Source organism: Ornithodoros turicata, unplaced genomic scaffold, assembly GCF_037126465.1.
Source record: "Ornithodoros turicata isolate Travis unplaced genomic scaffold, ASM3712646v1 Chromosome68, whole genome shotgun sequence".
Taxonomy (NCBI): Eukaryota; Metazoa; Arthropoda; class Arachnida; order Ixodida; family Argasidae; genus Ornithodoros; species Ornithodoros turicata.
In genome coordinates this window covers 476,744-488,860 of record NW_026999389.1, presented here as the reverse complement: position 1 = coordinate 488,860, position 12,117 = coordinate 476,744, and the positions used below count along the sequence as shown (strand labels likewise).

The following is a 12,117-nucleotide window of genomic DNA, read 5'->3' as shown; positions in this document are numbered from 1 at the left end:
CCACGAGCGTCCCTTCAATCGATCCTCCAAGTACTATAGCAACAACCACGACGACGACGACCACCACCACCACCACCACAACTACGACGACGACGACGCCCAAACCGCCCCGTACGCCATTATTGCTACTTGTGTTAGCGATGATTGGGTGCTGTTTCTATATAGCACTTCTAACTTGCAGTTCCGGAGAAGACCATCACTTGCGTTGTGTATCTGGGTTTCAACATGAAATCCTTGCCACCGGATGATGGTCCGTGCGACATCGTGTTAATTTACGTATGGACACTTTTCCCAAATGTGCTCCATTCAGGGGTGCCAAAGTTTCGTGAACATGCTCGGGGTAGCCGACGGACGAAGCACGGGATAGGCGTGGGCGATGGGTAAGTAGCCGACCCCTTCGTAACCGTAACACATTTCAAAAGCTATTTACTCGATTGTTTGATCCGCTTTGTAATGCTCCTGCAACAAGCTCAACGGGGGAAGCTAAAGGTGGTCACAGAAAGGGAACCCTACTCAAAGACCCCAGAAAAGACCCCACTCGCGTTTTGTGACGCAGTGGCGAATGCCGTGGGGAGGACTTTTGTGCGATCACACTCCTCCCTAGCAGAAGCATTAAGTCCCCCACTCCATTCCCTGTGGTATCACGAGAACAACCACCCCCTCCTCCGCACACGCACCGTCCGTATTCGTACCTATTGTGACGTCAGAGGGTCACGGGAGCTGGGTCACCAACGCCACCTAGATACAGAAGGGCTGCTTATTGCCCTCTCTCCCTCCTTCGGTACGTGAACATATGATAATTGCAACCAACTCGGAACATGTAGAGGTGAATCTGCAGAGAAAAAGTTCAACAGGCGTTTCAGAAAGATATGGGACCGTTTTGCGGTTGCGGTTTAGAACGCGGGGCCGTTCAGTCACTATCCGCAGACGACGGTACGTCGTTCGCTTCCATGGCTACGACCGCTGAAAGCACGTTAGTGATTGGCTATGGCAGTTAAAAACACGAGCCTTATTGGATGGCTCTCAGTTATTACGTCACGTCGGCGAGGCTTTCTTTATTAGGAGGTGTTGGCTGCTGCCACTACCTACAGAGAGATTTGTCTGCTAGCAACTCGATCTGTCCAGCTTATACGAGGGAGTGGCGGCATTAAGTAAAACTACAGGAAGAAAGAGGACAGGTGCCTCACTATTGCCGACCGGACGTGGCGTCAGACCGCCACCCTGGGGGAAGCAGATTTTCTGAGGCTCCCTCGCCTACGTGGATTGTACTCACGGCGTTTCAGGGGATTATTATCCTACAAGCTCTACTCCTATGTCATGCCTGTGACTTTTTTTTTTTGCGTTCTTCTATGTTCTGTTCGGCAAAATCGTAGCATGGAGTAATTAACATGACTTTGTGTAGGTTATATGCATGCAATAAAGGAATACTGCTGAACAGAAAATCTCTAATTGTTAAAGTGCGCGACAAGAAAGTACTCTAGCTGTGCTCTATTTGGCTTGCAGTGCTCACGATCGTATGTACAGACAGTTGAGTTTCCCTAACGGCACGCAAGCGATGCAGCAGTTCTGGATGGATAAGTTAACAGTGGTTTCCAGTTTTGAACTCTCCCTGCGGACGTCCACAGTTGATGCTGATATAACCATCATCATCAATCTGCTGAAGGTACGTTATCCTAGTTCCTATAAATTCCCATATGATTCCTGTACACAAATGGGATATAGGATCCCATACAGAAATGGGACCTTGCATGATACAGGACGTTAAAGAGCGATAAGCGTGTTTCGTCTGTGCGTGCCCCCTGCACTGGGGTTTTATCGCCTTTAGAATGATAGAGGACCTTGTGTAAGCAGTACCTGTGTTGCATGTACGGGACCTTGTGACACGTCGATTCTGCGTCGTTTCGTGCCAGCGAGTGCACACATCAGAAGTAGTCAACGGTGCGCCCACTTGCGCGAGACAACCGCAAACCAGCTGCAGACGACGGAGCCATGGAGCTCTGTAGGTCAGGTATGCCGATTTTGAAGTACCGCAGAACTGAGCGATACTCGTGCTGTGTGTTCATTAGCGAACACTGAATATCTGTGCGAAATATCTTGGTCCAACTGTTTGTAGTTTTTTAGAAAACATTTTTTTAGTTCCCATGCCCGCGCGTCAGACCGTCGGCAAACCCTGCGCACCGACGTCACTGCTCTCGATTTATCTGTCTTTGGCTTGGCATGGACTCTTCACTTGGCCGTTTGGCTTCTTTCGTTTCGTCCTCTGTGCACCGCAGATAGGCGAACAGCTGTTGTTATTGCTAAGCCGGAAACAAAGCATGTGAATATTTTTTGGCACGGCGTCGTTTCGAAAGTGCACTTCCTTGTGCTGACCTTGCCTTTTATGGACTGGAGCGATATGATACGTGATATGCCACGGGGAAGTTGTCGAGAATGCGACGCTGCCACGCTGTTATTACAATTCTTCGGAACATTCAAACGTTACCTATTATAAGCTACCAAAAGACCAAGCAGTGCGAAGCTCTTCGCTGACAGCGACAGCGGTGCCAGCAAAGTTCCACTCTAAGGATATCATCCACAGATGTTATCATAGGTTACGAGCGGCTCCAGAGGCAATTTGGAATCTCGGCACGAAATCGTCTGATGAAAATCGGAGATGCCCGACACACAAATTTTGAACGTGCCACGGAGGATCAAGCAAAAAACGAGAGCAAAAAGTAAGCCGTAGCTCAGATATAAGAATAGCCAGCTTCATGAATCGATTGTGCAGCTGCGCTACTGCGCTTACTCTGATATTTGCACGATTATAGCAACACAACAGTATTGATAATTTAACTTGTGAATTACCACAGGTGCACGCTGAAGGCGGAAATGAAGCAGGATGTGGCTTGCACCTGGTACATGAAGAAATTGCTGACAGGTTAGTTGAAGTCTGCCACCAACAGGTATGTCAATGTGATGTTATAATTTAGGTATTCACAGATGTTCCACTTTTCGTGGGCGCTCTCATGCAGACATCTTGACACCACTCTTAAATCTGCCCTCAGCGTTACATCCTGTGCTTCCAGGTTGGAAAACAAAGGTCGCCATTCCGTTTAGCTGCTATCTCCGAGTTCAAGCACTTTTGCTGTCCAGACAGTGGTTCCTGTGGATGGGGTGGTACAAGCTTCACTGTTTGATACCGAACGTACGTTACATTAGTTCAGTTAATCTGTCTTTTGCATTTTTGTTACCGTTAACTGGATTACTGTTGGACATACAATCCTATCTGACACGTAGAACCTGATGTTGTCCCTGATGGCGGTTTAGAATTTTCACTGCACACATAGTACATTGAGGAAATGCCGCAGCTAAGAAATGTTACCTCTACACTCTAAAAACGGAACTTCACCGTATAGCACGCTGCGCGCCAACCATTGCCGCGAATGATAGGGTTATCGCTTTTGATTCCAGGAGAGAGGGAGGCGTACGCCTTTTTGTGGCAATTACCATATATCCGAATTGCCAGAAAAAGGCGTACGCCCCGCTCTCTCTCCTCGAATGAAAAGTGATAACCCTATCATCCGTGTCAATAGACGCGTTTACATGGGCGCATACGTCGGCTGAAAGCAACAGTCGACTGATCGCAAAGATCGACTTGGGACAGTTTACATGGCAGGAAGCGATGCGCCTTAGTCCGCCGGGCAATTCAGTCGACTCAGTCGATCACAGCGCCATCAAGGCACTAAAGTGGTCACTGTGCAATTGCATACTGTTTTATCAGTGCCCAATGCTGCTGGCTTGAAATGCTTGCACCTGCAGGAACGTCAACCGTGTCCGTCGCCATATGTTTATTTGCGGGCGGAGCACGGCGGCAGATGCGGTTGTGACGTAGCGGAAACCGTCGGCACAGTCGACTTGCCTGGTTTACATGGCAAAGGCGAGATGACTCCAGTCGTCTGATCTATCCCAACGTATAGCGACTTATTTCTGCTGCGTCGACGTCCCCTTTAGGTCGATGTAGGCGGGTTTACATGTAGAGGGGAGATCGACCTATCTCGCCCAGTCGACTTATGTCGCCTTCATCTAAACGCGCCTAATGGTTGGCGGACAGCGTGCTATACGGTGAAGATCTGTTTTTAGAGTGTAAGCAACGTCTGAAATATTGCAGCAACATCGAAACAAACGTACTGCTGCAACGTTGCACGTTTTGCATGCAGCATTTCCTTAGCACTTGCTCCGAGTGCTTCAGTAACGGAATGGTTGCACAATCTTGTTCTATCTAATTCCCACCAATAAACAATGAATGAAATGTTCGGAATTTCGGATTTGACTATGGGCAAAACGATCGAGACGAAGACAACATAGTCTCAAAGAAAATTAATCTGACCGAGAACTTGAAATTAATTACAATCTATTCTTACACACCTGTGAATGCGTGCTGACTCTCGATATGGCATTCTTCCACAGAATCAGTGCGACCACATCTCTTGAGCCCTCACGTGGCATATAGTGGTTAGAATGATCGCCTTCCGTGCAAAGACTTGGGAGTTAACACGGAGACTTGGGAGACTTGGGAGTTAACGGATTCTGTCTCCGGTTTTTGCAGAGCTTCCCAATAGGCTTTCCAGACGAAAGTCGGCACCATTGCCCTGAAGTCTTCCCAGGTGCAGGACGATTACTGAATATGAAGCGTACTGTGTTCACTTGCACACATATCACCAAGACTGTACACTCTTAAAAATGAACTTCACCACATAGCACGCTCCTAGCCAACCATCATCCCGAATGACAACGTTCTAGCCGAGGATTTGTTGAAAACGGGAGGCGGAGCCTACTTTGTGGCATTATGCACCGCCTCCCGTTTTCAACAAATCAGGGGCGAGAACGTTGTCATTGGGGATGATGGTTGGCTAGGAGCGTGCTATGTGGTGAAGTTCATTTTTAATAGTGTAGTGCTGCTTTCGTAGCGTTGCTAAACTAAAATAACTGGTCATTGGCAGTGTTACATCAACATTGCAATATCAAATTTTTTTTGCAATGTCGTTTTTGTAATATTGTTGCAAAATAACGAAACCGGTCTTTAGCAATGTCACACCAGCATTGCAATGTCACATTTCTGCAATGTTCTTTCAATAACATCGTTGCAGCATAACGAAAGCGGTCGTTAGCAACATAACATCAATATTGCATGGCAATATTGGTGCAATGTCACTGATTGGTCCGATCTCTATAGAAATATACAAACACATGCAGGGTGTTTAAAAAAACGTGTCATCCGGACTTTATAAAAAAAACGGGGCGACGGAAAAATACGGGGTAAGCGGCACTTGTGGGGCAACTGAGTTTTCCATTTTGCAAAAATGTTTTCATTTGCTTTTAATTAAAAGAAATTGAATTTCTTTAATTGAACTTCCCAATTGAAATTTCCCAAGTTAACCTCGCGTTCTTTTTTTTTACAGAATTAGAGAGCCTGTAGTGAACTTAGTAGGATCCACCAAGAAATCCGCTCGATATTGCAAAGGGAACTGCCCAAAGAGAGTCCTGAAGTTGAGGCTACAAGAGTTTCGGGTATTCAACGGCGCACCAAATCAGTCTCACAGATGCGCGGAGGGCACACTCTTAAAAATGAACTTCACCGCATAGCACGCTCCTAGCCAACCATAATCTCGAATGATATCGTTATCTGCCCTGATTTGCTGAAAACTGGATGCGTACGCCTCTTTGTGACACTTATGCTGTCATAATTGTCACAAAAAAGGCGTACGCCTCCCGTTTTCAGCAAATAAGGGCAGATAACGATATCATTCGAGATAATGGTTGGCTAGGAGCGTGCTATGCGGTGAAGTTCATTTCTAAGAGTGCAGGACATGCTCCTGCCCCCATGAAGCTAGAGCGGCAAGGCGGGTGACATTCCACCGTACGTTGATAAGCGGCAAACAAAAATGATTCTGCCTCTTTTTTTCCGCCCGTTTTTTTTTCGACCTTTTATCTTTCATGGGGGCAGGAGCATGTCCTCCTCTCCACGAATCGTTGCGTCTGATTTGGTGCGCAGCTGAATACCTGAAAGTTTAAAGCCTCAATATCGGGACTTTTTTTGAGCAGTTCCATTTGCAATATCGAGCGGATTTCTTGGTGGATCTGGCTAAGTCCGCTACGGGCTCTCTAATTCTGTAAAAAAAAGAAACGTTAGGTTGACTTGGGAAATTTTTGAGTTCAATTAACGAAATTCAATTTATTTTAATTAAAATCAATTGAAGATATTTTTGCAAGATGACAAATTCAGTTGCCACACAACTGCCGTTTACCCCGTATTTTTCCGTCGCTAGTCCGAATGACACGTTTTTTGAAACACCCTGTATATTAAAATAAGGTGTACAGCTCCATCAGTTTCGCGTCGGCAAGGCATGAGTTGACAAGACACTGTAGCATTGTTTCCCTGAATGTGTAGCCCGTGAAAGCCTTTTGTGCCAAATACTTATCTGGCTGCCGTGGTCATTCATGTATTATGCTGCACAATTCATCCCTTGGCTGTTTCAAACTGATTATTATTTTATCTATTTATTGTCATTAAATCCCCTTTCCTTTTTTTTCTCCAGCGGTGAGCAACCGTAACGACACCTGCAAGAAAGGCAGTCTCTTTGGGATGATTAACCCTCATCACCTCATGAGGATGTGGTGGTTGATGAATGGTTCATGTTCGCAAGCACATGGAAACTTCAACAAATAATTCACGAAAAAGCCAGTCGATGCTAGCACCAGGAATTGAACGTGAACCGTCCTGCTAACAGCCAGGGATGTTACATTTCAGGCACTCATCGATTTTTGGTGAATTACTTGTTGACTTTGTCCCAAGGTGGAGCTCGCCGCAGCTCATTCGTGTGTGTGTGTTGTGTTTTTCTCTTTGTGTGATCCAGACTCAGAACGGTTACTTTGGATCAGGTCAGGTGTGTTTCACTTAGACATGGCAAACAGAAAGCGGTGTTTCGCAACACAACTTAGCAGTGGCCTTCATGCATTACTTCTGCGGCCATTAAGCGTAAACGAAAAGCTGCACATTATGTTCACTCTACTTTTACCGTGTGCTGTGTAGTCTTGTTCAAGTTCTGTCAAATGAGCGGGTAATGCTGTCATATAGTTCAGTACTAATGCTGTCAGTATAGTTCAGTGTTTAAGTGGGATGAATGGCAGTGCATGAATGCAGGAAGGAAACTGTCATGTTATGGCAAGTGTTTATGTATTGCGCATTTCACTACTAATTTTATTTCTTAGCTTTTGCCGGCGTATTGTCATGTTGTATTAATCTGGTACATGTTCATTTTAGTGGCCAGAGCAGCTGTTAAACAGTGAGAACATAGCTCGTGTGTGTTCGTTTTTTCGACCGCTGCCCTTGGTTTTCCACCCTAATGCTACACATGTCAGGGACAGGTTACAGCACGCTGGCAGATGAAACATATGGTTGAAATTATTTGAAGGACAGGAATTGCATAGCTTCACACAAATACTACTACTATGATGTAAGAGTGGTTTGAAATCTAGCTTACTTGTGTATCCTGACGTTATCCTGACATTATCGCACAAGATGGAGTATCGACTATGACCCTTTACTTGGGAGGTACGTACAGTGCAATCAACATGTGCTATTTACAAATCTGTGCTCCCTACTGTGTTGAAATGGGGTAGTTTGTGTCTGAGAACCATAGTGAAACACAGGCAGGGCAATGGCCCCGAGAAACTCTGCAACACATTGCAGGGACTCTGGTTGCTGTATAAATTTCCAGAACACGGCGATCAAGGCTGCATTTAAACAAGTGGTTAGAGAAATCCAAGGCAGTTGCATGTGTAAGCAGTCCTCCCTTGGATTTGCTTCTGTACGAGAAACGTCTGATAGGTCTCCAGTTCCAACTGGAAATCTGTGACCGACTTCCCGTCAGAATAGCCCGAGTTACAGCCATATTCAGATGGAGCATCGGAGGGAAAGAGGAATGCGAGCTTGTTTGCATCACATACATCTGCTTTCATGCTCTGACAGCAAGAATCACCTCGTCAAGCGGGTACGTGCGTTTGCGACTCCCGAACTTCGTTCCCGAGGCCTTTCAATCTGTCTCTGCTGGGTCCCCAGCCACACTGGGATCCCGGAGTATGAACGAGCCGACCCTGAGGCTCGGCGAGCGTTGGCACAACAGGAGTCACTCTAGGACTACCCTACCAAGACATCCTGCCAATGTTAGAGACCTGTCTACACACAGTGGTAGCAGGAGTGGGACATGGAAGAAAATAACAAGCTACACGTAACCAGCAACATGTTTTCACCCCGCATCGGACTGAACACATCAGCAGATCCTCCAAAGTCCTTTACGCTAGATTGAGGATTGGACACACGTGGCTCACGCACCACCGCCTACTCAAAGGTCAGGATCCACCAGCTTGAGTGCACTGAGGTGACAGCTTGACTGTCTTGCACGTACTGGCATCGTGCCCTCAATCCGAACGCCAACAGTATTTCACCGCACTCAACAGATACCATGTCCCACTCCACCCAACCCGGCGTGGGCGCGCTGGGTGACAATGTTATCCAGTTTTTGACCATGTGTGCGTTACTTAATCAGATGTAGATATTTAGCATTGCTCCGCTTTTAGCCTTTGTCACCAAACTCCTGATGTAAATCTCTCATCCTGGATCATCTTATCGCGCATACCTCCACTCTCTCTCATCCTGAACCACCTCATCGCTCATACCTGTAGATAGTTAACATCACTTGTTATCGTGCTCTCTCTCCCTCCCTCCCACATCATCTCTCTCCCATCATCATCTCCCACACACTCACCATAGTTCTGGCGTTCTTTGGCCTTTGGTGCCTTTGTGCCATTGAACACATAATATCTCTCTCTCTCTCAACAGCTCCCGCACTAGTTCCGTCGATGGCGCCGTCCCCGTTTTGTGCTCCCGGGACTTCGGCGTTCGCCCGATTATCGCCTGCCGCTACATCGTCACTGTCACCGGGGGACCGTGTAAATACCATCTCACAAGTGGTTGACACTCGCGAACTGACGAAATCCTATCAGGGCCCCCAAGCGGTAAAGTGCGTTCGGAGCCACTCCTGAATGACAAAGGAACAGTCTCACGTTGGGCGCCAAATAAGGGTTAAAGCCTCTCCCAGTCAGTCTTTAACACTACCGTGGGTGCTGTAATAGCCAAAAGCCCTTTCTTATTGCCAAACAGGAATGACTCAGACACTAGAGATGTGAGTCGTCGCCCGTCACGGCCGATTGTCTCAGTGTCCCATTGTTTTCCCCCGCGTCCCTTCTCCTGGGAGGAGATAGATCGGCATTTTTCGAAATACTCATTCAACATCACATCATGTCCGGCCTTTCCCACAGCCCTTATCATCACATCACCGTCACAGCCATCACATCATAACCCGTAATTCGACATCACCATCACAACCCATCACATCATTCATAACCCATCATTCAATATCACAGCCCATCACATCATTACCCATCATTCCACATCACAGCCCATCACATAACGACTTATCATTTGACATCACAGTTCATAGCATCATTACTCATCATTTCATCAGCCCATCATATCATAGGTCAGGATTCAACTTCAGAACTCAACTTCAACTTCATTGTGTGTGAGTCTGAACTCCAGAGACCGGTTATGAGACTTGTACACCGCGCATGCTTGCGACGACTTGGTTTCGGGTCCTCCTCCTGGGTAGATGTCATCCTTTCGGTGGTGACCGATTGCAGTGACGTTCGTAAATTAAACAGGTGTTGTTGTGGTGTCGCAATGGTGGGCGGGGCTTGGAGAGGCGCGTGCCGACTGCCGGGAGCGAGGCTTGACGGGGGGGTGGGGTGGCGATAAGGATGGGGTGTACGTAAAGCGTGAATGCAATACCAGGTGACCAGGTGCGTAGAGTAAGGATCGTGAAGTGGCGTGGCGGCGGGTATGCCGCTACCCTCCCAGTTTGCGGGTTGTTGCGCAACTCGTCGATCGACTGCGGATGTCGTTGCACTCGAAAGGTCTTGGCCTTGGCCTCCGGTCGATTTATGGTATCAACTTTCTTGGCTCTGCACTGCTGCTCATAGAGCTCGCATATTTCCGTCTTCTGCTACGTATGTGGAAAGTGGTGTACTTCACCGCATCGCACGCTCTGCGCCAACCATAGCCACTAATGATAGGGTTATCACTGGCACAAAAGGCGTACGCCTTTTTGTGCCAATAGACACTTTTCAAAAGTCAAGTCTGGCCACCTTCCACTAGACGACGTTCGGCCATATCTTGGGCACGCCGTACATGTGTTGCCATGCATGGTAAGTGAGCGCGAACGAGAAGTCGGTGGTCGAGAGACTTGACGAACATACCAGATGGGTTTTCCCAAAGACGTGTGGATCCTTTTTGTGAACATTTGAGTTCGTCTGGCACGACTGGCCGCGCTAGCGAGAACAGTATGCGTGTATATACGGATTCAACTTCCATCCACGTAGCTTTGTCGACTTACAGATACGGTACACCATATTTTTGCATGCATATTTTTCCACTAATGCACATTTCAAGACCAGTCATGTATTTTGAATATGGGACCTTACTGTGTTGCATGCTGTCGCCGATTCTTCCTACTATCCTACTATATTTTCTATGCTTTCGTCTGCGAGGTATTTATAGTTCTCCCATTTAGAATGGCAACAGAACGCCTCCGAGGTATTTATAGTTCTCGCATTTAGAATGGCAAGAGAACGCTTCTGACGATAGTTATTGGGAAAGCCATGTATCATGTGAACTTTAGCCGTCAAACAGTTTGTGCACGCGGCTTGTTTCCATCGGCGTCCCTCATGCCACGCTTGCTGCAGAAGGGCACGCAACAACACACTGACATTACAAATGCAGATGGACGATCCGCTCATGAAAAGAGCGATGCTTCGATGAGAAAGACCAAGTCCCTGGCGGCGGAAGACAAAAGATCACCCCAGACGCGCGGTTCAAGCAGAGCCGTACTGTCCGCGCGCGGGCCAGGCTTCCATCCTCGCCCAAAATATGGCGGACGCGCGCTGCCAGAGCGTAGTTGGCTCGCCTTACTTGATGGCGCCGATTTATGAAAACCCCCCGTTATCATGTATTCAAATTGACAGAAAAAGGCGTACGCCCCTCCCTCTCTTCATTCCTTGCAATGGGTGGCGGTCAACGTGCTATGCGGTGAATGTGTCTTCGCAGAGCGTGAAGCTCTGTTTTAAGAGTGCACTCGAATGTGACCGTTCAGGTCCCAATGTATTGGAAGAGGTTATGTACTTAAACGAGTATTATGGTTGATTTTCAGAAAGTAGCTTCAGTCCAGCAAGAATTCAGAAGATACAGAGAAGACTACGGGTACATTTTGTTCGGCGCCACGCCCCTATTCGAAGGGAAGAATGATCGTGCTGTTATGGACACATTGACGACAAAGTTCCAGCGGGTCGTAAAGTAAGAATTCGTGGACGGTAATTTGCACTGTTGTAACTTACCTACTCTTTTGCTATCCAGCGAGGTTAAACCTGATTTGGTGCTCTACCATACGGCCCTGCTACCAAGCTTGGGAGCAAGCTCCTTTTGCCATCCAACTGGTAACACTGTGTGGGAAGACTCTACTATGACCCACTATCAGGCGTCATTCGTACGTGTTTTTCTTTTCTTTACTTTTTTTCAGTAAGCATAGTACCACCAAGGGATTCGAGACAAACAAGATGTTGATGGTCGCGTTAAGTAGTGTTTCTGCAGAGCGCGCTCCGTCCCCTTAGTTCCTCTTGCTGCTGACCCTGAACGTTGCGTGTGCAGATGTCTAGGTGTCACTGAAAGTTCTCTACCGCTATAGCAGTCTCCCGATCCGGTTTCCTGCAGCTCTAAAAAATGCAATGTGCACCGTCCACTCTGTCTCTCTCGGTTGTGAGCCTACACGTTGCATGCGCAAAGCTCCTATAGACGTGTTCGTGTCGCTGAATATTCTATACCAGTAAAGTCGTCGTCCGATCCGGCTGTCTGCAGCTTTAAAAAGATGGAACACGCAACCCGCACTGTGTCCCTCTCGCCACTGAGCCTACACGTTGCGTCTGCAAGGCTCCCATAGGCCTCAAGGTGTCACTGTATGTTCTCTACCG

General features: G+C 47.4%; 1 long non-coding RNA gene across 1 annotated transcript; it reads left to right on the top strand.

Annotated features, from left to right (window-relative positions):
* The first annotated feature begins 262 nt into the window (after positions 1 to 262).
* On the top strand, positions 263 to 11,439 carry LOC135374516 (uncharacterized). Its single transcript, XR_010416934.1, has 3 exons — positions 263 to 380; positions 1,504 to 1,663; positions 11,304 to 11,439. It is a non-coding gene; the product is annotated as an uncharacterized LOC135374516 (long non-coding RNA).
* The last annotated feature ends 678 nt before the right edge of the window (positions 11,440 to 12,117 follow it).